The sequence below is a fragment of the Giraffa tippelskirchi genome, chromosome 14, assembly GCF_054371585.1.
Source record: "Giraffa tippelskirchi isolate mGirTip1 chromosome 14, T2T-mGirTip1v1.2.pri, whole genome shotgun sequence".
Lineage (NCBI taxonomy): Eukaryota > Metazoa > Chordata > Mammalia > Artiodactyla > Giraffidae > Giraffa > Giraffa tippelskirchi.
The window spans coordinates 11,955,075-11,979,000 of NC_137288.1; the positions used below are offsets into that span (position 1 = coordinate 11,955,075).

Sequence of the window (23,926 nt, forward strand, 5' to 3'; positions counted from 1 at the left end):
GAGGGGCACCTTGGGACAGAGGTCAAGGGGGCGGGGATAGGTAGCCACTTCGGCTTTTCGGTTTGGGTGGGAAATCTTGACGAAACTTAACTGGATTCGAGAAAACGGGCATTGGATCCCAAGGGAATCGACTTCCTTCTCTCTGGCCTGATCACTTCGCATGGGGGAATCTTAGTTCTCCCGCCAAGGATGTTGAAACCAAGACGTGACAGGTCACGCGGGTCCAGTCTCTCCAGTGAGGTTCAGGGGCAGAACACAAGGGTCAAAGTTCGCCTCGTGACAACGAAACCCTGCGCACCCACCCCACTCCTCCGCCACCCCACCCCCCCCCCCCCCCGCGCCGGCCAAATCGGAACACTCCCTTGTCTGCCCAAGACAAGTGCTGGCCGGTGGTGGCTGAGGTGAGGGGGGCAGACTCCCGTTGCACGGGAGTGAGCTTGATCCCGGAGGTGATGAGCTCAGAAAACACAAGCAAATATTCAGAAGAATATCTGTGCACGTTGTCCTTTGCTGACTGTGTCTTTCTGTCTCTGCCCGCACCACCTACACACGCTGCCCACGCCCCCAACGCGTACACACACAGCGCACGCACTCCCGCACGGCCCTACGCAGCACCCGCACACACGCCGGCCACACCCTGCACACCCACTCACACACACACACAGCGTTGTCCTTGGACTGGCTCTGTCTCTCTGCCGGCCCCCCCCCACACCCACGTGGCGCACAGACACACCACCACCCCGACACTGGCCCCCTACACACACGGCCCTATGCGCCACCGCACACAGGCACACACCCCGCACGCACACTCCCACCCCCCCCACCCCGCCCCACTATGTTGTCCTTGGCCTGGCTGTGTGTCTCTCTGCCTCTGCCTCTGCCTCTGCCCCTCCCCCCACTCACAACTACGTGGGACCTGCACACAGCACAGACACACACCCCCCACACACACTGCCCTCCCCCACACGGTCCTATGGGCCACCGCACCCACGCACACACCCGGCACCCACACTGCTTCTCACCCCCCCGCCCCTCCCCCACACACTATGTTGTCCTTGGCCTGGCTGTGTGTCTCTCTGCCCGCCCCCCCCTTAACAACCACGTGGCACCCGCACACAGCACAGACACACCCCCCACCCACCCCCGCCCCTCCCCCTCCACACACTATGTTGTCCTTGGCCTGGCTGTGTGTCTCTCTGCCCGCCGCCCCCCTCACACCCACGTGGCACCCGCACACAGCAGAGACACCCCCCCCTACACACACACTGCCCCCCCCCGCGCGGTCCTAGGCGCCTCCGCACACACGCACACACCCCGCACGCACACTCCCCACCCCGCACCCCGAACCCGCCCACCCACACTACGTTGTCCTTGGCCTGGCTGTCTCTCTCTGCCTCTGTCACTGCCCGCCCCTCCCACACCCGCACCCACAGGCGCACACACCCCCGTGGCATTCGCACACAGCACAGACACAATATCCCCCCACACTGCCCCCCTACACACACGGTCCTAGGTGCCATCGCACACACGCACACACCCCGCACGCACACTCCCACCCCCCGCCCCGCCCCCCCCACACTATGTTGTCCTTGGCCTGGCTGTGTCTCTTTGCCTCTGCCTCTGCCCCTCCCCCCACTCACCCCTCCGTGGGACCTGCACACAGCACAGACACCCCCCCACACACACACACTGCCCCCCCCACGGTCCTATGGGCCACCGCACACACCCCGCACCCACACTCCCCCCCGCCCCCTCCCCCACACACTACGTTGTCCTTGGCCTGGCTGTCTCTCTCTGCCGCTGTCACTGCCCGCTCCCCTCCCCCACACCCGCACCCACAGGCGCACACACCCACGTGGCACCCGCACACAGCACAGACACACCACCCCCCACACACTGCCCGCCCCCCCGCACGGTCCTAGGCGCCTCCGCACACACCCTGCACGCACACTCCCACCCCGCACCCCGACCCCGCCCACACACACTACGTTGTCCTTGGCCTGGCTGTCTCTCTCTGCCTCTGTCACTGCCCGCCCCCCCACACACCCGGACACACCCCCGTGGCATTCCCACACAGCACAGACACAACACCCCACACACGGTCCTATGTGCCGTCGCACACACGCAACACCCCACACACGGTCCTATGCGCCATCGCACACGCGCACACACCCCGCACGCACACTCCCACCCCCCCGCCCCCCCCCCACTATGTTGTCCTTGGCCTGGCTGTGTCTCTCTGCCTCTGCCCCTCCCCCCACTCACACCTCCGTGGGACCTGCACACAGCACAGACACCCCCCCACACACACACTGCCCCCCCACGGTCCTATGGGCCACCGCACACACGCACACACCCCACACCCACACTCCCACCCCCCGCCCGCTCCCCCACACACTACGTTGTCCTTGGCCTGGCTGTCTCTCTCTGCCGCTGTCACTGCCCGCTCCCCTCCCCCACACCCGCACCCACAGGCGCACACACCCACGTGGCACCCGCACACAGCACAGACACACCACCCCCCACACACTGCCCGCCCCCCCGCACAGTCCTAGGCGCCATCGCACACACGCACACACCCCGCACGCACACTCGCACCCCCCACCCCGACCCTCCCCCAAACTATGTTGTCCTTGGCCTGGCTGTGTCCCTCTGCCTCTACCTCTGCCCCTCCCCTCACTCACACTTACGTGGGATCTGCACACAGCACAGACCCACACCCCCACACACACACTGCCCCCCCCCACGGTCCTATGGGGCACCGCACACACGCACACACCCCGCACCCACACTCCCACCCACCCCCCGCCCGCTCCGCCACACAGTACGTTGTCCTTGGCCCGGGTGTGTCTCTCTGCCCGCCCCTCCCCCCCACCCCCCGCTTAACAACCACGTGGCACCCGCACACAGCACAGACACCCCCCCACACACACACTTGCCCCCCACACACTGCCCTCCTTCACACACGGTCCTGTGCGCCACCCCCCCCCACGCACACACCACGCACGCACGCACCCACCCACCCCCGCCCCTCCCCCCACACACATTATGTTATCCTTGACCTGGCTGTGTGTCTCCCTGCCTCTGCCTCTGCCCGCCTCCCCTCACACCCGCACCCACAGGCGCACACACCCACGTGGAACCCACACACGGCACAGACACGCCCCCCACACACACTGTGTGGTGTCCCTGTCCCTCACTTTCTCCTTCCCTTCTTCATCGTCCCTCTGCCCCTTCCTCCCCACCTCCAGCTTCACAGGACAGGGTGCCTCTAAGGTGCCTCTGCCTGTTAATACACCCTTGACAGGAAGATTTCTACAGTCTGACCCGTCACGCCTGTCACCTGGGGGGGGGCGGGGCGGGTGCGTGGTCAAGCATCCTTGGTATGCTAGGTAGAGCTTTCTCTGTGGAAGGTAACGCTGTTTGCCACTTGGGGCATACCTTCCACGGTCCCTAGTGGTTGACACGCCACCCACTTCACTGAGCAAATCCTAGGAGCCTTCACCGAATCTCTTGCAAAATTCTTCAGAACTGTCAGTCTTCCGGTCACCCCCCATCATCATCAGGCGACGTGTAGAGGACCGATGGAAAAACGGGAGGATTGACTTCTTCCATGGGATCGGATGACCTGAGGAGTAGGATGCTCAAATGGATGCCTGACTTCTTGACGAAAATACGTTGGGGCGGGGAGGGGCAGGACGGTCCACTTAGGAGGTCGGGTTGAACGTGTACACATACGACATGTACATCATACAATCCACAAGCACCTACCAGGCAGCACAGGAAATGTAGGCTTCCTACTTTGGATTCACCTCTGAGGGAAAAGAATCTGAAAACCCGAAACGAGCACGACTTTGTAAACCCACTCTATACTTCATTTCTGCCATAAGGGTGGTGTCATCTGCATATCTGAGGGGATTGCTATTTCTCCCAGCCATTTTGATTCCAGCTTGTGCTTCATCCAGCCCAGCGTGTCTCGTGATGCTGTACTCGGCATGTAAGTTAAATAAGCAGGGTGATGATAGAGAGCCTTGATGGACTCCTTACCCTATTTGGAACCAGCCTGTTGTGTTCCATGTCTAGTTCTTACCTGTTGCTTCCTGACCTGCAGAAATACAGATTTCTCACTACTTTTGTTGTTGTTGTTGTGAATTCCCTAACCTGAGTGAAAAGCGCGAGAGACAGAGAGAAGAGGGGGAGGGACAGGCAGACAGGCAGGGGGGGAAAATAATCATAATCATAAAAAAAAAAAAAAAAAAAAAAGGACCTTACCGTTAACTCTGTTGCTTTCCAGATCCAAAGAGACCACAAAGGACCGGAAAGGACACAATGTTTAAAATGGGAATTGGAAAAGACGGACATCCACTTGGTCGCTTCAAACAATAATGCCCCTGTCAGCGGAATAGAATCGTTTCTCTTTTTCTCTCTACCTGGTCCTTCCAGACTTCAGAAACTCTCAGTGAGGATTCTTCTCTCCTTGGCGAGAGAGTGATTTCCATACGTTCCTTAGGGGCCCAGAGGATGTTTCTGTGAAACGGGGATATCCACTTCTGGATGGGAGATTCCTGGGCCACGTGTGTTTGGTCCTTTGCCTGTGGTGCTTCCCCCGAAAGTGGGACTGGATCCTGAAGTTTTCTGAGTTGCCTCCGATATCGGAAGCTCTGTCAGAGGGGACAACCCTCTCTGGGGGGACATTTGCCACCATCTCTTGCCCTTCTGACGGAGAACTCAAAAGGCCCTGTGCCTGAAGCTCTGCAGATGGAAGCTAGAGTGAAGGAGGAAACAGACAGAGCTGGACTCCATCTTAGGCCAGGCTGCGAACATGAGGCTACACGCACGGTCACCCTCCCAATGGACTCTGAACTTTGTGCCCGGTGTCTATAGAAGGGGCATACCAATGGAAAACCGGACACGCACACACACACACGCAGGCGCCTGCCCGCGCGTGCGCGCGCGCGCACACACACACACACACACACACACACACACACCCGGATAAAACAGCCTTTGGGGCTTGTACTTGGACTCTCCGTGGCCTAAAAGAATATGCTAATTATCTCTGTCACAGAACAAAGCCATCAGTTCCATTATGTGTATCAGGATATGACCACAGGCCTGTGAATAAATGTCCACTGTGTATCTCGTCTTATAACACATGAATGATGGGGTTATCGGGATTGTCTTTACCCTTCCTTTGTTTAGGTAAGTCTCAAGGAATTTGGGGTGGTGGGTTCAGACACATACCCCTGAGGTATAAAAGATTTTCACGAATGCTGGTTGGGGTCCTTGGCTAAGAGAAGACTCTGCCTTGGGCCCGCTGGTGTAAGAAACTGCACTCCACTACCTGCATGGTCCTTCTGAGTGAGTTTGTTTCCCAGAACGCGTGGCTACAACAAGAGGACTCGGTGAACATTTCCGACAGAGCTTCCTTGGTGGCTCACACGGTCAAGAGTCTGCCTGCGATGCAGGAGACCCGGGTTCCATCCCCGGGCCAGGAAGGTCTCCTGGAGAAGGGCATGGCAACCCGCTCCAGGACCCGACCCTGACATCTAGAAATCTCCTTGACTGACTCCCCCTGCACCGACTGGTTTCGAATCCGCTCCAGGGATGAACCTGTGTGTTTCCTTGGTTTCCCTACAAGTGCCTCTGAGGAAATACCTGATTGCTTGCACCCCAGGCCTGCTTTCCCAAACCCGTCCATCGACATCACAGCCTCCTGAGAGGAGATATGAGAACTGGTTCACTGAACGGAGGATCTGTGCTCAGAGACTCTTTTCCATGACAGGGAGGCCCGTACTAACTAACCTATTTGGTCCCTCCCTCCTTCCCTCGTTCCTTCCTCCTTTCATTCTGGATTTTCTTTTCTTTTTCTTTCTTTCTTTCATTCTTTCTTTCTCTCTCTCTCTCTCTCTCCCCCTCCCTCCCTCCCTCCCTCTCTGTCTGTCTGTCTTCCTTTCTTTCTTTCTCTCTCTGTCTCTCTCTCTCTCTTTCTTTCCTTCTCTTTCTTTCTCTCTCTCTCTTTCTTTCTCTCCTTCCTTTTTCTCTTTTTCTCTCACGCACACGTGCCTTCTCTCACGGACACGCGCACATGCACGCATTCACACACACACACAGTCACCAGCTCAGCTTTTCATGGGTTCCAGGCAAGTGTCAGAGGAGGGAACGCCTGGGGTCCGGAGTAGGCCGCCGCCCCCACCCCACCCCACGCACGCACCCCTCCGTGCCCTATGGAGTGTTTTGGATTCAAGTGACTTAAGAACCGGCCAGCGCCAGCGGAACGCTCTGCCCCTCCCTCCTTTTCTGTCTCTCTGAAGGCAGGCAGGAAGGAAAAACGCCTCCCACGGAGGAAGATGTCAAGAGATGATGGCTGCTTCGACGCACGTCCGTGATCCTCACATGCATTAGCGGGGTTTCCTGGGTTACGAAAAGGAGGAGACTCCTTTGGCCTGACCCAAGGCGAGTTTGTCCCTCAGCCTCCCTCCCCCCCCCCCCAGGCCCATTCCTCCGCGCGGTGCTGAAGGGGCAGCCTCAAGGTGGAGAAATGGGGGTGGGGTCGGGGCGGATCACCATTCAATCGAGGCAAAGTCCAAAGGCTCTTCCTTGACTGGAAAGCGTTCTGCATTTGAATGAAGCTATCCCACGAGGGGCCCTGCAGGGGGAGCGGGAGGGGGAGGGGGAGGGGGAGGGGAAGGGGAAGGGGGAGGGGGAGGGGAGGGTGGAGGGTGGCGGTGGGGGTGGGGCCCACAGACAATAGCCCCGGCCAGCGGCCGGCCTTGCCTGGCTGAGGAAGCCCTCTGGCGGCGGCGGGGCCACGCCCCCGACTCCTGCAACTCGATCCCTTCAAGGAAACTTCTGCGGTGATTCCTGTCCAGGGGAATCATCAAAGTTGGCCTGTTTCTGAAAAAGGCCTGAGTCACAGCTGTGACAGATTCTCTGGCTCTCTTGACACATGGATTGACCTGCACCCTCCCACCCTGGCAGATCCTTTGGACACGCCTGAAGAGGTCTTTGGCCTCCGTCAGAAAACAAGCCAAGATAGACACACAAATACGTGCTTGTCTAGCCTTGTTGAACAGGCCAAAAATGATGCATGGCCTTGGATTGGAGAGAAATCTGCTCCTCTCACACGCCCGAAGGCAGGAAGTTCTCAGCGGGACAGAACCTGCCTTCACGTCTCAGCGGGACCACCGGGGACGGTCCCCTGGCCCTCACCCGCCCCCAACCCCTAGACCAGCTCCCCCGACTCCTCTCCCCACCCCCCACCACCCCAGCGCCCAGCCACCGAGGGGGGCCCGGGGAGGGATGGAGGTCTCAGCCGCGGTTCTGAGAGGTCACTTGTGAAACCGCCCTAGCTAGGCCGAGACGCCTAGGAGTAATATTGTAAAACATGAAAGAGAACACAAAATGGACTGATGACTCTGAGAGAAGAATTGTAATTGGAGGAAATTTCAGGACTGGCTCTGATATTGCATCCCGGAAAAAGTAAAACTCATACAGAGAGTAGAAAAGTGGTTACTAGGGCTATGGGGAGAGGTTGGTAAAAGGGAACAAATATTCAGCTATAAGATGAATAGAGTCTGAGGATCTCATGTAAAACACGGCAATCTTTTTGACATGTTTTGTATAAATGAAATCTTATGAAGATAAAATCTAAGTAGGAAAGATGGAGGGAAGAAAAAAAAAAGAAGGTGAAATATGTGAGGTGATATGAATTAACTGGATGAGGAATCCTTTCACATCGTAAACACATGAAATCACCACAGTTATATTTCAATTTCTTGCAATTTTATATGTCAATTATACCTCAAAAAAGTTGAAATTTTAAAAAAGATATTACAAGATCTATGAAAAACCGTGAAGATTGTGTCTGGCTTGATAACATTGAGAACGTAGAACTCAGGCGATCCAAAACGTCCCCCTGACTAATAGAGTGTTTGTGTCATCGGTTACTCAATTCTGAATTATCATAGGTTCCAGAATTGTTGGTTGGATGCAAGATTTCAAAGCAGCCACATACTGGAAAACTTAGTTTTAATGAGTTTAGTTCTATTCTCTCAAAGCGGAGAGCTCTATTTAAAGATGATACTTTACGTGGACTTCCTTGATTTTTCCTACGTCGGATCAGAGACGGATGTAGTGAGATATCATGAAGTAATTCCCTGTTTTTCTCTTTATAATTTCCGCGACATGATCCTTCTAGTTAGTAAGAAACATTTGTGTTGCCTTGAAGAGAATTAGATTATTATCATAATAATGGAAAGGGAAAGTAGTAGGTTTATGCTTGGCCCTTTTATATTTAAAATATACCTTTTTGGCTACAGTGTGAGGCATAGGAGATCTAGATCCTGCAATCGAGGAATGAATCTGTGCCCTTTGCAATGGAAGCAAACTGTCTTAATCCCTGGAACCCTAAGGAAGTTCCTCAAAAGAGACGGTTTGCGACTAGGTCAGAAATGATAGTCTTCAAAGGCAATCCCTTTAAGGTCAAAGGAACAAAATTTACTGACTGAAGAAAAGCCTCTGGGTAATACGAATGAGGAGTCTCTGACCTATGAGCAGCCCATCAATACTCCTATTGCCGGCAATAGGAGTAAAGAGGACATCCCATGACACAGAAGGACCTGTCCCAGGAGAGAAGCCCAGGTTCATTCTGCCCGAGAGGAGAAGGCGGGCCGAGCGATGGTCTGGGAAGGGTTTAGAGACTCAGGGTGCGGGCACATGGCTACGCTTGCTGATGAGGGGTCAGATTCCCGATGAGATGAGACGACACGGCTCGCCAGCATGGTGGGGCCGTCAAGAACCCCCTCGAATCTTGCAGACCCTCTGCGACCAATGAGAGAGAGCCAGGCACCACTGCTCAGGGGCACAGCTTCTGCTCTGCTCTTGGCAGGTCCCGGTCACCTGCCACCTTCCTAGGTCTCCAGCAGAGGTAAAGTGAGGCCCAAATGCCGCCTGAGAATCTTTGAGCTCAGAATGGACACTCTCTTTTTTCAGTGGCCTGGAGTGTCATAAGCAATCCAAAGGTGAGCAGAATTAAATGCAAGTAGTCAGAATAGTGGTGAGAACAAAAGGAAATGGCAAGTCATTGTTAACAATCTATTTTGGACTTAAAGTTTTGTGAAGAGAGAGACGGAACCTAGCTTCAGAAGGGGAGGGAGGTCCAGCAAGGTCGAATGAGGCCCACTGGTGGCTGGGGACTCATCTGGAGGAACTTCTCTGAAGAAGGGCCTGGGATCCATCTGAAAGCGGGAGTGAGAACCCAGGCCCGGGAGTGAGTGTCCAGAGCTGGAATGAGAGCTCCTGGGAGACTGACTCGAGCGCGGCTGGTTTCCGGGGCACCCACCTCCCCTTCTCCTCAGCTGATGCCCGCAGGCTGGGTCACGGCCCTTGAGGGAGAAGCCTTGGCAGAAGGTCTCCCCATGGAGGGAGCCCATAGGTGTCTCAGTCTGTCAGTGGCAGTTGCTCGTTTTCTCGGGCTGCCAGCCCATCTGAGCTGTTTCTGTTGGAGGGGAAATCTGCCTGAAGTTATGCCTGAGGCATGAGCTCTCTTATTATCAAATTAGGCGAATATCTGATACATAATGTGAATACCTGGCATACTGCCATGGAATTTCTAAATATCCGTGTGCCGAAAGCTAACTCCATCCCCACGTGTGCGAGCTAATTCAGGTGAACTCGCTCGTGTGGTAGTAGTGGTGAGAGCAGGAGTGGATCGGGAGCGAAAGGACCAGGTGGAATTTCTCGATTCAAATCCATGAATCTCTGAGGACTTCGTGAGCACGTTACACTTTAAGTGTCATTCCTGGCCTGAGAGGGAGCACGAACAGGACTTTTCTGATGGCTTCATGGAGACGTGAGACAGGAGTCGAGATCCACAGTATGCAGCGAGCGGTATCTTTGCTTATAGGCAGATCCAGAAAAAGCTATCAGCTCACTGTTGGTTCTTTCAAAGCACGTAGTAGCTGTGTGGTTGCCCGATAATGTGAGTGCCGTCCACCTAGACTGTACACGCACCTCACGCACCGAGTATCTGTCGGCCTTGTAGATGAGGAGGTGGCTGAGGGGCGTTTGCGCAAGTGACTGGGTTTGAATCTAGACAGCACCCTTTGCTGTGGGCTTGGTGAAGTGCAGGTCCTCAGTACACAGGATTCTCATCCTTCCTGGCCTGTTTCTGGCTCCTCTTCACCATCTGGGTTCCACAAGCCTCATCTTTAGCAGCACCGGTGTGCTCTTACCACAAACCTCCGAACAGCACGTTCTTTCAAGGTGCCTCCTCGTTCTTCACCGCTGGTGCTGGGCTCAGACCGTCCCCTGCCCCACGGCCCTTTCCCGGGCCTTTCCTTTTCACTCTCCCGTGGCTAGAGCTCTGACCCATCCTCCAAGCGCGAGGCCTCTTCTCACTATTTCGCATTCCAGGCAAGCCTACTTATTCTGGGAGTTATTCCCCCTTGATACTTTCTGTCTATAACCAGGACCAGGACCAAGCACACAAATCTCTTTCCACGCAACCCCTTCTTGACGCTCAGCTCTGCCGGGCGTGTTGGTGCTGACTCTCGTACGGATGGTGAGTCGACAGGTGACCGGTGACGGGTGAGCTTTTCATGAACCACGTGGAAAGTATGGTTGGCAAGCCTCTGACACAGATTCCCCCATGGGAAAACATCGTCACCTCCTGAGACAGTCCTGGGAACAAAGTCAACGAACAGAGGATTCAGTGCTTCCGGACACATCGAGTGCTTGTGGCAGACACAACCTGCCCCAGAGCATCCAAGGTCAAGTGTGAGGAAAGGCCTAGGAGTAGCGGGACCGGGGACTGAACAAGTCGGCTCTGCTCCTCTCCCGGCTGCAGTCCAAAGAAACGCCAAACAGGATGCCTCTTTGTTGCCATCGAGTGTCCAGTTCTAAACTTTTGTTAACAATGTATACAATGTTAAGGCGCGGGAGAGCCGGCTTTACTGAAACTTGTGGATCGTGCACTTCTTATCCCTGCTACTGTTTGATACAATTAGAGTTTAAGAGCACCCTGTTTTCCAGGAAAGATACTATATAACGCAAAGGTGCGATTTCTAGTGCCACCTTAATTTCCCCAGTCTCTGGGTACGAGAGCTGAACCAAATGTTGTCTAGTATATTTTCAGGGACATGACAAGCTATTCAGATCCTTCCCGATAGATGTTCTGAAAAAGAACTACTAGCTGCAAGAACTAAATCTCAATTTCAACTCCGGTAGAGGAGAAGCTGCGCTGCTGGCAACAGTTAAGATAAACACTGTATCTTCCCAAGAATAGACTGGGTACCCCCAGCATTTACCTTGAGGCTGCAGCGAGGAAGACTAAGTCTGCCCCTGAACTAGGTCCGTTTCTTTGACTTGAACCTTTATACGTGATTCCTGATATCTTCAGTTTCCGTATGCTGCCTGTAGCCCGAGACGTACAGGGCGCACCCCTCGTCAAGGCTCAGATTTCAAGAGTCTAATACATTTCCATTCAGATACAGATAGCAATCTGCAGAATAGAGAATAATACGTATCTCGTTGGAGCGTTACAGGAATATCATGACATGACACGTGTGGCCCCGCGCGCCCCCAACCACAAGCCCAGATCTCCCGTCTCCCCTCCGAAACCTCCCCCTCCTCCCCCCCATACCCAGCCACCGAGGGGGGCCCGGGGAGGGATGGCGGTCTCAGCCCCGGTTCCGAGAGGTCACTCGTGGAGCCGCCCTAGCTAGGCCGAGACGCCAGATGTGGCTGCCCTGCTGCTTCACGTCCATCTCCGTGAGCCATGCCCCAAAGGCACGTGAAATCATTGAGAGCAAACAGCGCCCCCAGAAAACGCAAAATGATCCTCCTGAACCCCACACGGCCGCCATCTTGGTGGATCCACGTTAGAGGTCGTTGGTAGGTATCCCCACTTGATGCCTGAATAGTACTCACACGGACTCGATTTCTTTTCGCTTTTCCTGGGTGCCCTAGCCAGAGAGATCACGTGGGCCGGAGAGCAAACACAGAACAGAACAGAGCCCCGAACCACAGCCAAGTCGAGGGCGTGCGGAACCGCAGGAACTCACAGAGCCTGTGAGGGGACCCAGATGGGGAAGAAGCGTCCGTGCTCACGTATCTCTGGGGAGGTTGGAAGGGGCGCCCGCCAGCGAGGCAGGTGCCGCGCGAGTGGCCGGAGACGTTTCTCCGTGGGATCTCTCGGGGTGTCGCAGGGTGCCGGGTGCAGGGGCACCCTGGGAGGCCCGGTCCACCGAAAAGCCCGAGAAGTCTTCATGTGGGGCAGGCACGGAATGGTTTCTTGCAGGGCCGGGCGAGGAGAATTCGGGGGCCCATACCTCCAAGCCCCACACGTCTCGAGAGGGTTCCACGTGGCATTCTGAAAGGCCGGGCGACGGAGGGAAGGGGTTCGTGGCTGCGGACAACGCCTGGCTGGAGGAATTCTTTGTCTTTGGCGACGGTTCACCCCGCAGGTCAGGTCATGAGGTTCCTCGACACCTTCCACGGGGCGGATGTTCACAGGAGGAGTGGGGACGGGACGGCGGACTCGCAGGCCACCCTCCTGTCCCCACTGCTCCCCTCCAGAACTGGAGCTCGAATCTAGATGGGCCTCTGACCGCACACATCGCTGGGTTTACGTCGTGCCGGCTTCACCTTCGAGTCTCACAAACTGGCACTCTTGCTGCTTCTAGGAGTGTCCTAGAGAAGAAGACACCGGGTTCCGTACGAGATCAGCTTCTTGGACGCGGCCCTCTGGAGCCCGTGGCTTTGGCTTCAGGGGAAGCACGCTGCCTACGGTATAGCCTGGCCCGGAAGCTCATCCGAGGATTCCTCAGGAGTTCGCGGGCCCCGAGGATTCTGTTTCCGAAAAGCGTTTTCTGGAACCGGGCGACTTGGGGGAACGTGTCACTGGTCTGGAAAATGGAAGGCCGCTGTCAGAGGGTTCAGTGACCTTTACGCTCCCTCCTTTCACTTGAAAGGTGTCTTCTTTTTTCTCCCCACCCCGCCCCCCAACCCCCCGCAACACACACACACCCGACAGCTTGCCTGACCGTTGTTGCTGGGGAGATGAACTCTCAGGAGACGGGAGGCCAAGTCTCTTTCACACCCCGGGGAAGACGATAGGAACGGGTCCCCAGCCGTGCGATGTTTCCGTGTCTCGGCACGGCCGACAGTCTCCTCCTCGTTCTGGGTGCTCCCGTTTCCTCCACCCCCCACCCCCCACCCCATCCCATCCCATCCCATCCCACCCCATCCCATCCCATCCCAAACTAAGGGTTTAGTTTAATGCCAAACTTCTACAAAGAAATAAGCAAATTTTTGTGCAATGTCCAGTGATCTCTTTCTAGGTTGATAGACTGATCAATGCCGTGGTTAATTCCCACAGTAAGTGGATGCCACCCTGTAAATCTTCTTGGCTCATTGCCTGCCACACCCGCTCCATTGCTGGTTAGGAGTAATGTTGTAAAACATGAAAGAGAACACAAAATGGACTGATGACTCTGAGAGAAGAATTGTAATTGGAGGACATTTCAGGACTGGCTCTGATATTGCATCCCGGAAAAAGTAAAACTCATACAGAGAGTGGAAAAGTGGTTACTAGGGCTATGGGGAGAGGTTGGTAAAAGGGAACAAATATTCAGCTATAAGATGAATAGAGTCTGAGGATCTAACGTAAAACACGGCAATCTTTTTGACATGTTTTGTATAAATGAAATCTTATATGAAGATAAAAATCTAAGTAGGAAAGATGGAGGGAAGAAAAAAAAAAAGAAGGTGAAATATGTGAGGTGATATGAATTAACTGGATGAGGAATCCTTTCACATCGTAAACACATGAAATCACCACAGTTATATTTCAATTTCTTGCAATGTTGTATGTCAATTATACCTCAAAAAAGTTGAAATTTTAAAAAAGATATTACAAGATCTATGAAAAACCGTGAGGATTGTGTCTGGCTTGATAACATTGAGAACCTAGAACTCAGGCGATCCAAAACGTCCCCCTGACTAATAGAGTGTTTGTGTCATCGGTTACTCAATTCCGAATTATCATAGGTTCCAGAATTGTTGGTTGGATGCAAGATTTCAAAGCAGCCACATGCTGGAAAACTTAGTTTTAATGAGTTTAGTTCTATTCTCTCAAAGCGGAGAGCTCTATTTAAAGATGATATTTCACGTGGACTTCCTTGATGTTTCGTACGCTGGATCAGAGACGGATATAGTGAGATATCATGAAGTAATTCCCTGTTTTTCTCTTTATAATTTCCGCGACATGATCCTTCTAGTTAGTAAGAAACATTTGTGTTGCCTTGAAGAGAATTAGATTATTATCATAATAATGGAAAGGGAAAGTAGTAGGTTTATGCTTGGCCCTTTTATATTTAAAATATACCTTTTTGGCTAGAGTGTGAGGCACAGGAGATCTAGATCCTGCAATCGAGGAATGAATCTGTGCCCTTTGCAATGGAAGCAAACTGTCTTAATCCCTGGAACCCTAAGGAAGTTCCTCAAAAGAGACGGTTTGCGACTAGGTCAGAAATGATAGTCTTCAAAGGCAATCCCTTTAAGGTCAAAGGAACAAAATTTACTGACTGAAGAGAAGCCTCTGGGTAATACGAATGAGGAGTCTCTGACCTATGAGCAGCCCATCAATACTCCTATTGCCGGCAATAGGAGTAAAGAGGACATCCCATGACACAGAAGGACCTGTCCCAGGAGAGAAGCCCAGGTTCATTCTGCCCGAGAGGAGAAGGCGGGCCGAGCGATGGTCTGGGAAGGGTTTAGAGACTCAGGGTGCGGGCACATGGCTACGCTTGCTGATGAGGGGTCAGATTCCCGATGAGATGAGACGACACGGCTCGCCAGCATGGTGGGGGCGTCAAGAACCCCCTCGAATCTTGCAGACCCTCTGCGACCAATGAGAGAGAGCCAGGCACCACTGCTCAGGGGCACAGCTTCTGCTCTGCTCTTGGCAGGTCCCGGTCACCTGCCACCTTCCTGTCTCCAGCAGAGGTAAAGTGAGGCCCAAATGCCGCCTGAGGATCTTTGAGCTCAGAACGGAAACTCTTTTTTTCGGTGGCCTGGAGTGTCATAAGCAATCCGAAGGTGAGCGGAATTAAATGCAAGTAGTCAGAATAATGGTGAGAACAAAAGGAAACGGCAAGTCACTGTTAACAATCTATTTTGGACGTAAAGTTTTGTGAAGAGAGAGACGGAACCTAGCTTCAGAAGGGGAGGGAGGTCCCGCAAGGTCGAATGAGGCCCACTGGTGGCTGGGGACTCATCTGGAGGAACTTCTCTGAAGAAGGGCCTGGGATCCATCTGAAAGCGGGAGTGGGAACCCAGGCCCGGGAGTGAGCGTCCAGAGCTGGAATGAGAGCTCCTGGGAGACTGACTCGAGCGCGGCTGGTTTCCGGGGCACCCACCTCCCCTTCTCCTCAGCTGATGCCCGCAGGCTGGGTCACGGCCCTTGAGGGAGAAGCCTTGGCAGAAGGTCTCCCCGCGGAGGGAGCCCATGGGTGTCTCAGTCTGTCAGTGGCAGTTGCTCGTTTTCTCGGGCTGCCAGCCCATCTGAGCTGTTTCTGTTGGAGGGGAAATCTGCCTGAAGTTACGCCTGAGGCCTGAGCTCTCTTATTATCAAATTAGGCGAATATCCGATACATAATGTGAATACCTGGCCTACTGCCATGGAATTTCTAAATATCCGTGTGCCGAAAGCTAACTCCGTCCCCACGTGTGCAAGCTAATTCAGGGGAACTCGCTCGTGTCTGACCCGTGTGGTAGTAGTGGTGAGAGCAGGAGTGGATCGGGAGCGAAAGGACCAGGTGGAATTTCTCGATTCAAATCCATGAATCTCTGAGGACTTCGTGAGCACGTTACACTTTAAGTGTCATTCCTGGCCTGAGAGGGAGCACGAACAGGACTTTTCTGACGGCTTCATGGAGACGTGAGACAGGAGTCGAGATCCACAGTATGCAGCGAGCGGTATCTTTGCTTATAGGCAGATCCAGAAAAAGCTATCAGCTCACTGTTGGTTCTTTCAAAGCACGTAGTAGCTGTGTGGTTGCCCGATAATGTGAGTGCCGTCCACCTAGACTGTACACGCACCTCACGCACCGAGTATCTGTCGGCCTTGTAGATGAGGAGGTGGCTGAGGGGCGTTTGCGCAAGTGACTGGGTTTGAATCTAGACAGCACCCTTTGCTGTGGGCTTGGTGAAGTGCAGGTCCTCAGTACACAGGATTCTCATCCTTCCTGGCCTGTTTCTGGCTCCTCTTCACCATCTGGGTTCCACAAGCCTCATCTTTAGCAGCACCGGTGTGCTCTTACCACAAACCTCCGAACAGCACGTTCTTTCAAGGTGCCTCCTCGTCCTTCACCGCTGGTGCTGGGCTCAGACCGTCCCCTGCCCCACGGCCCTTTCCCGGGCCTTTCCTTTTCACTCTCCCGTGGCTAGAGCTCTGACCCATCCTCCAAGCGCGAGGCCTCTTCTCACTATTTCGCATTCCAGGCAAGCCTACTTATTCTGGGAGTTATTCCCCCTTGATACTTTCTGTCTATAACCAGGACCAGGACCAAGCACACAAATCTCTTTCCACGCAACCCCTTCTTGACGCTCAGCTCTGCCGGGCGTGTTGGTGCTGACTCTCGTACGGATGGTGAGTCGACAGGTGACCGGTGACGGGTGAGCTTTTCATGAACCACGTGGAAAGTATGGTTGGCAAGCCTCTGACACAGATTCCCCCATGGGAAAACATCGTCACCTCCTGAGACAGTCCTGGGAACAAAGTCAACGAACAGAGGATTCAGTGCTTCCGGACACATCGAGTGCTTGTGGCAGACACAACCTGCCCCAGAGCATCCAAGGTCAAGTGTGAGGAAAGGCCTAGGAGTAGCGGGACCGGGGACTGAACAAGTCGGCTCTGCTCCTCTCCCGGCTGCAGTCCAAAGAAACGCCAAACAGGATGCCTCTTTGTTGCCATCGAGTGTCCAGTTCTAAACTTTTGTTAACAATGTATACAATGTTAAGGCGCGGGAGAGCCGGCTTTACTGAAACTTGTGGATCGTGCACTTCTTATCCCTGCTACTGTTTGATACAATTAGAGTTTAAGAGCACCCTGTTTTCCAGGAAAGATACTATATAACGCAAAGGTGCGATTTCTAGTGCCCCCTTAATTTCCCCAGTCTCTGGGTACGAGAGCTGAACCAAATGTTGTCTAGTATATTTTCAGGGACATGACAAGCTATTCAGATCCTTCCCGATAGATGTTCTGAAAAAGAACTACTAGCTGCAAGAACTAAATCTCAATTTCAACTCCGGTAGAGGAGAAGCTGCGCTGCTGGCAACAGTTAAGATAAACACTGTATCTTCCCAAGAATAGACTGGGTACCCCCAGCATTTACCTTGAGGCTGCAGCGAGGAAGACTAAGTCTGCCACTGAACTAGGTCCGTTTCTTTGACTTGAACCTTTATACGTGATTCCTGATATCTTCAGTTTCCGTATGCTGCCTGTAGCCCGAGACGTACAGGGCGCACCCCTCGTCAAGGCTCAGATTTCAAGAGTCTAATACATTTCCATTCAGATACAGATAGCAATCTGCAGAATAGAGAATAATACGTATCTCGTTGGAGCGTTACAGGAATATCATGACAGGACACGTGTGGCCCCGCGCGCCCCCAACCACAAGCCCAGATCTCCCGTCTCCCCTCCGAAACCTCCCCCTCCTCCCCCCCATACCCAGCCACCGAGGGGGGCCCGGGGAGGGATGGCGGTCTCAGCCCCGGTTCCGAGAGGTCACTCGTGGAGCCGCCCTAGCTAGGCCGAGACGCCAGATGTGGCTGCCCTGCTGCTTCACGTCCATCTCCGTGAGCCATGCCCAAAAGGCACGTGAAATCATTGAGAGCAAACAGCGCCCCCAGAAAACGCAAAATGATCCTCCTGAACCCCACACGGCCGCCATCTTGGTGGATCCACGTTAGAGGTCGTTGGTAGGTATCCCCACTTGATGCCTGAATAGTACTCACACGGACTCGATTTCTTTTCGCTTTTCCTGGGTGCCCTAGCCAGAGAGATCACGTGGGCCGGAGAGCAAACACAGAACAGAACAGAGCCCCGAACCACAGCCAAGTCGAGGGCGTGCGGAACCGCAGGAACTCACAGAGCCTGTGAGGGGACCCAGATGGGGAAGAAGCGTCCGTGCTCACGTATCTCTGGGGAGGTTGGAAGGGGCGCCCGCCAGCGAGGCAGGTGCCGCGCGAGTGGCCGGAGACGTTTCTCCGTGGGATCTCTCGGGGTGTCGCAGGGTGCCGGGTGCAGGGGCACCCTGGGAGGCCCGGTCCACCGAAAAGCCCGAGAAGTCTTCATGTGGGGCAGGCACGGAATGGTTTCTTGCAGGGCCGGGCGAGGAGAATTCGGGGGCCCATACCTCCAAGCCCCACACGTCTCGAGAGGGTTCCACGTGGCATTCTGAAAGGCCGGGCGACGGAGGGAAGGGGTTCGTGGCTGCGGACAACGCCTGGCTGGAGGAATTCTTTGTCTTTGGCGACGGTTCACCCCGCAGGTCAGGTCATGAGGTTCCTCGACACCTTCCACGGGGCGGATGTTCACAGGAGGAGTGGGGACGGGACGGCGGACTCGCAGGCGACCCTCCTGTCCCCACTGCTCCCCTCCCTCCAGCACTGGAGTTCGAATCTAGATGGGCCTCTGACCGCACACATCGCTGGGTTTACATCGTGCCGGCTTCACCTTCGATTCTCACAAACTGGCACTCTTGCTGCTGCTAGAAGTGTCCTAGAGAAGAAGACATCGGGTTCCGTACCAGATCAGCTTCTTGGACGTGGCCCTCTGGAGCCCGTGGCTTTGGCTTCAGGGGAAGCGCGCTGCCTACGGTATAGCCTGGCCCGGAAGCTCATCCGAGGATTCCTAAGGAGTTCGCGGGCCCCGAGGATTCTGTTTCCGAAAAGCGTTTTCTGGAACCGGGCGACTTGGGAGAACGTGTCACTGGTGTGGAAAATGGAAGGCCGCTGTCAGAGGGTTCAGTGACCTTTACGCTCCCTCCTTTCACTTGAAAGGCGTCTTCTTTTTTCTCCCCACCCCGCCCCCCAACCCCCCAACCCCCCGCAGCACACACACACCCGACAGCTTGCCTGACCGTTGTTGCTGGGGAGATGAAATCCCAGGAGACGGGAGGCCAAGTCTCTCTCACACCCCGGGGCAAACGATAGGAACGGGTCCCCAGCCGTGTGATGTCTCCGTGTCTCAGCACGGCCGACAGTCTCCTCCTCTTTCTAGGTGCTCCCGTTTCCTCCACCCCCCACCCCCCCACCCCACCCCACCCCACCCCACCCCACCCCATCCCATCCCAAACTAAGGGTTTAGTTTAATGCCAAACTTCTACAAAGAAATAAGCAAATTTTTGTGCAATGTCCAGTTATCTCTTTCTAGGTTGATAGACTGATCAATGCCATGGTTAATTCCCACAGTAAGTGGATGCCACCCTGTAAATCTTCTTGGCTCATTGCCTGCCACACCTGCTCCATTGCTGGTTAGGAGTAATTTTGTAAAACATGAAAGATAACACAAAATGGACTGATGACTCTGAGAGAAGAATTGTAATTGGAGGAAATTTCAGGACTGGCTCTGACAGTGCCTCCCGGAAAAAGTAAAACTCATACAGAGAGTAGAAAAGTGGTTACTAGGGCTATGGGGAGAGGTTGGTAAAAGGGAACAAATGTTCAGCTATAAGATGAATAGAGTCTGAGGATCTAATGTAAAACACGGCAATCTTTTTGACATGTTTTGTATAAATGAAATCTTATGAAGATAAAATCTAAGTGGGAAAGATGGAGGGAAGAAAAAAAAAAGAAGGTGAAATATGTGAGGTGATATGAATTAACTGGATGAGGAATCCTTTCACATCGTAAACACGTGAAATCACCACAGTCATATTTCAATTTCTTGCAATTTTATATGTCAATTGTACCTCAAAAAAGTTGAAATTTTAAAAAAGATATTACAGGATCTATGAAAAACCGTGAAGATTGTGTCTGGCTTGATAACATTGAGAACCTAGAACTCAGGCGATCCAAAACGTCCCCCTGACTAGTAGAGTGTTTGTGTCATCGGTTACTCAATTCTGAATTATCATAGGTTCCAGAATTGTCGGTTGGATGCAAGATTTCAAAGCAGCCACATACTGGAAAACTTAGTTTTAATGAGTTTAGTTCTATTCTCTCAAAGTGGAGAGCTCTATTTAAAGATGATACTTTACGTGGACTTCCTTGATTTTTCGTACGTTGGATCAGAGACGGATGTAGTGAGATACCATGAAGTAATTCCCTGTTTTTCTCTTTATAATTTCCGCGACATGATCCTTCTAGTTAGTAAGAAACATTTGTGTTGCCTTGAAGAGAACTAGATTATTATCATAATAATGGAAAGGGAAAGTAGTAGGTTTATGCTTGGCCCTCTTATATTTAAAATATACCTTTTTGGCTACAGTGTGAGGCACGGGAGATCTAGATCCTGCAATCGAGGAAAGAATCTGTGCCCTTTGCAATGGAAGCAAACTGTCTTAATCCCTGGAACCCTAAGGAAGTTCCTCAAAAGAGACGGTTTGCGACTAGGTCAGAAATGATAGTCTTCAAAGGCAATGCAATCCCTTTGACTTCAAAGGAACAAAATTTACTGACTGAAGAAAAGCCTCTGGGTAATACGAATGAGGAGTCTCTGACCTATGAGCAGCACATCAATACTCCTGTTGCCGGCAATAGGAGTAAAGAGGACATCCCATGACACAGAATGACCTGTCCCAGGAGAGAAGCCCAGGTTCATTCTGCCTGAGAGGAGAAGGCGGGCCGAGTGATGGTCTGGGAAGGGTTTAGAGACTCAGGGTGAGGGCACATGGCTACGCTTGCCGATGCGGGGTCAGATTCCCGATGAGATGAGACGACACGGCTCACCAGCATGGTGGGGCCGTCAGGAACCCCCTCGAATCTTGCAGACCCTCTGCGACCAATGAGAGAGAGCCAGGCACCACTGCTCAGGGGCACAGCTTCTGCTCTGCTCTTGGCAGGTCCCGGTCACCTGCCACCTTCCTGTCTCCAGCAGAGGTAAAGTGAGGCCCAAATGCCTCCTGAGGATCTTTGAGCCCAGAACAGAAACTCTCTTTTTTTCGGTGGCCTGGAGTGTCACAAGCAATCCGAAGGTGAGCGGAATTAAATGCAAGTAGTCAGAATAATGGTGAGAACAAAAGGAAATGGCAAGTCATTGTTAACAATCCATCTTGGACTTAAAGTTTTGTGAAGAGAGAGACGGAACCTAGCTTCAGAAGGGGAGGGAGGTCCCGCAAGGTCGAATGAGGCCCACTGGTGGCTGGGGACTCATCTGGAGGAACTTCTCTGAAGAAGGGCCTGGGATCCATCTGAAAGCGGGAGTGAGAACCCGGGCCCGGGAGTGAGCGTCCAGAGCTGGAACGAGAGCTCCTGGGAGACTGACTCGAGCGCGGCTGGTTTCCGGGGCACCCACCTCCCCTTCTCCTCAGCTGATGCCCGCAGGCTGGGTAACGGCCCTTGAGGGAGAAGCCTTGGCAGAAGGTCTCCCCATGGAGGGAGCCCACAGGTGTCTCAGTCTGTTAGTGGCAGTTGCTCGTTCTCTCGGGCTGCCAGCCCATCTGAGCTGTTTCCGTTGGAGGGAAAATCGGCCTGAAGTTATGCCTGAGGCCCGGGCTCTCTTATTATCAAATTAGGCGAATATCCGATACATAATGTGAATACCTGGCCTACTGCCATGGAATTTCTAAATATCCGTGTGCCGAAAGCTAACTCCACCCCCACGTGTGCAAGCTAATTCAGGGGAACTCGCTCGTGTCTGACCCGTGTGGTAGTAGTGGTGAGAGCAGGAGTGGATCGGGAGCGAAAGGACCAGGTGGAATTTCTCGATTCAAATCCATGAATCTCTGAGGACTTCGTGAGCACGTTACACTTGAAGTGTCATTCCTGGCCTGAGAGGGAGCACGAACAGTACTTTTCTGACGGCTTCATGGAGACGTGAGACAGGAGTCGAGATCCACAGTATGCAGCGAGCGGTATCTTTGCTTATAGGCAGATCCAGAAAAAGCTATCAGCTCACTCTTGGTTCTTTCAAAGCATGTATTAGCTGTGTGGTTGCCTGATATGTGAGTGCCGTCCACCTAGACTGTACGTACACGCACCTCACGCACCGAGTATCTGTCGGCCTTGTAGATGAGGAGGTGGCTGAGCGGCGTTTGCGCAAGTGACTGGGTTTGAATCTAGACAGCACCCTTTGCTGTGGGCTTGGTGAAGTGCAGGTCCTCAGTACACGGGATTCTCATCCTTCCTGGCCTGTTTCTGGCTCCTCCTTACTATCTGGGTTCCACAAGCCTCATCTTTAGCAGCACCGGTGTGCTCTTACCACAAACCTCCGAACAGCACGTTCTTTCAAGGTGCCTCCTCGTCCTTCACCGCTGGTGCTGGGCTCAGACCGTCCCCTGCCCCACGGCCCTTTCCCGGGCCTTTCCTTTTCACTCTCCCGTGGCTAAAGCTCTGACCCGTCCTCCAAGCGCGAGGCCTCTTCTCACTATTTCGCATTCCAGGCAAGCCTACTTATTCTGGGAGTTATTCCCCCTTGATACTTTCTGTCTATAACCAGGACCAGGACCAAGCATACAAATCTCTTTCCACGCAACCCCTTCTTGACGCTCAGCTCTGCCGGGCGTGTTGGTGCTGACTCTCGTACGGATGGTGAGTTGACAGGTGACCGGCGACGGGCGAGCTTTTCATGAACCACGTGGAAAGTATGGTTGGCAAGCCTCTGACACAGATTCCCCCATGGGAAAACATCGTCACCTCCTGAGACAGTCCTGGGAACAAAGTCAATGAACAGAGGATTCAGTGCTTCCGGACACATCGAGTGCTTGTTGCAGACACAACCTGCCCCCAGAGCATCCAAGATCAAGTGTGAGGAAAGGCCTAGGAGTAGCGGGACCGGGGACTGAACAAGTCGGCTCTGCTCCTCTCCCGGCTGCAGTCCGAAGAAACGCCAAACAGGATGCCTCTTTGTTGCCATCAAGTGTCCAGTTCTAAACTTTTGTTAACAATGTATATAATGTTAAGGAGCGGGAGAGCCAGCTTTACTGAAACTTGTGGATCATGCACTTCTTATCCCTGCTACTGTTTGATACAATTAGAGTTTCAGAGCAGCCTGTTTTCCAGCAAAGATACTATATAACCCAAAGGTGCGATTTCTAGTGCCACCTTAATTTCCCCAGTCTCTGGGTACGAGAACTGAACCAAATGTTCTCTAGTATACTTTCAGGGACATGACAAGCTATTCGGATCCTTCCTGATAGATGTTCTGAAAAAGAACTACTAGCTGCAAGAACTAAATCTCAATTTCACCTCCGGCAGAGGAGAAGCTGCGTTGCTGGCAACAGTTAAAATAAACACTGTATCTTCCCAAGAATAGACTGGGTACCCCCAGCGTTTACCTTGAGGCTGCAGCGAGGAAGACTAAGTCTGCCCCTGAACTAGGTCCGTTTCTTTGACTTTAACCTTTATACGTGATTCCTGATATCTTCAGTTTCCGTATGCTGCCTGTAGCCCGAGACGTACAGGGCGCACCCCTCGTCAAGGCTCGGATTTCAAGAGTCTAATACATTTCCATTCAGGTACAGATAGCCATCTGCAGAATAGAGAATAATATTTATCTCGTTGGAGCGCTGCAGGAATATCATGACAGGACACGTGTGGCCCCGCGCGCCCCCAACCACAAGCCCAGATCTCCCGTCTCCCCTCCGAAACCTCCCCCTCCCCCCCCCACACCCAGCCACCGAGGGGGGCCCGGGGAGGGATGGCGGTCTCAGCCCCGGTTCCGAGAGGTCACTCGTGGAGCCGCCCTAGCTAGGCCGAG

At 53.5% G+C, this 23,926-nt stretch overlaps 2 long non-coding RNA genes across 3 annotated transcripts in view; both read right to left on the reverse strand.

The window, feature by feature from the left end:
* Window positions 1-13,827: 13,827 nt before the first annotated feature.
* Window positions 13,828-19,144, reverse strand: LOC145534277 (uncharacterized). The gene is made up of 2 exons (XR_014074400.1): window positions 17,400-19,144; window positions 13,828-16,773 (listed from the first exon to the last, which is right to left on the reverse strand). It is a non-coding gene; the product is annotated as an uncharacterized LOC145534277 (long non-coding RNA).
* A 445-nt stretch (window positions 19,145-19,589) lies between these two features.
* The window catches only part of LOC145534278 (uncharacterized), a 28,517-nt gene continuing 24,180 nt past the window's right edge, over window positions 19,590-23,926 (reverse strand). For both annotated transcript variants that reach the window (XR_014074401.1, XR_014074402.1), the window contains exons 2-3: window positions 23,505-23,698; window positions 19,590-22,877 (exon numbers count right to left, since the gene is read on the reverse strand). This is a non-coding gene — a long non-coding RNA (uncharacterized LOC145534278). The remainder of the gene's footprint in view (window positions 22,878-23,504; window positions 23,699-23,926) is intronic.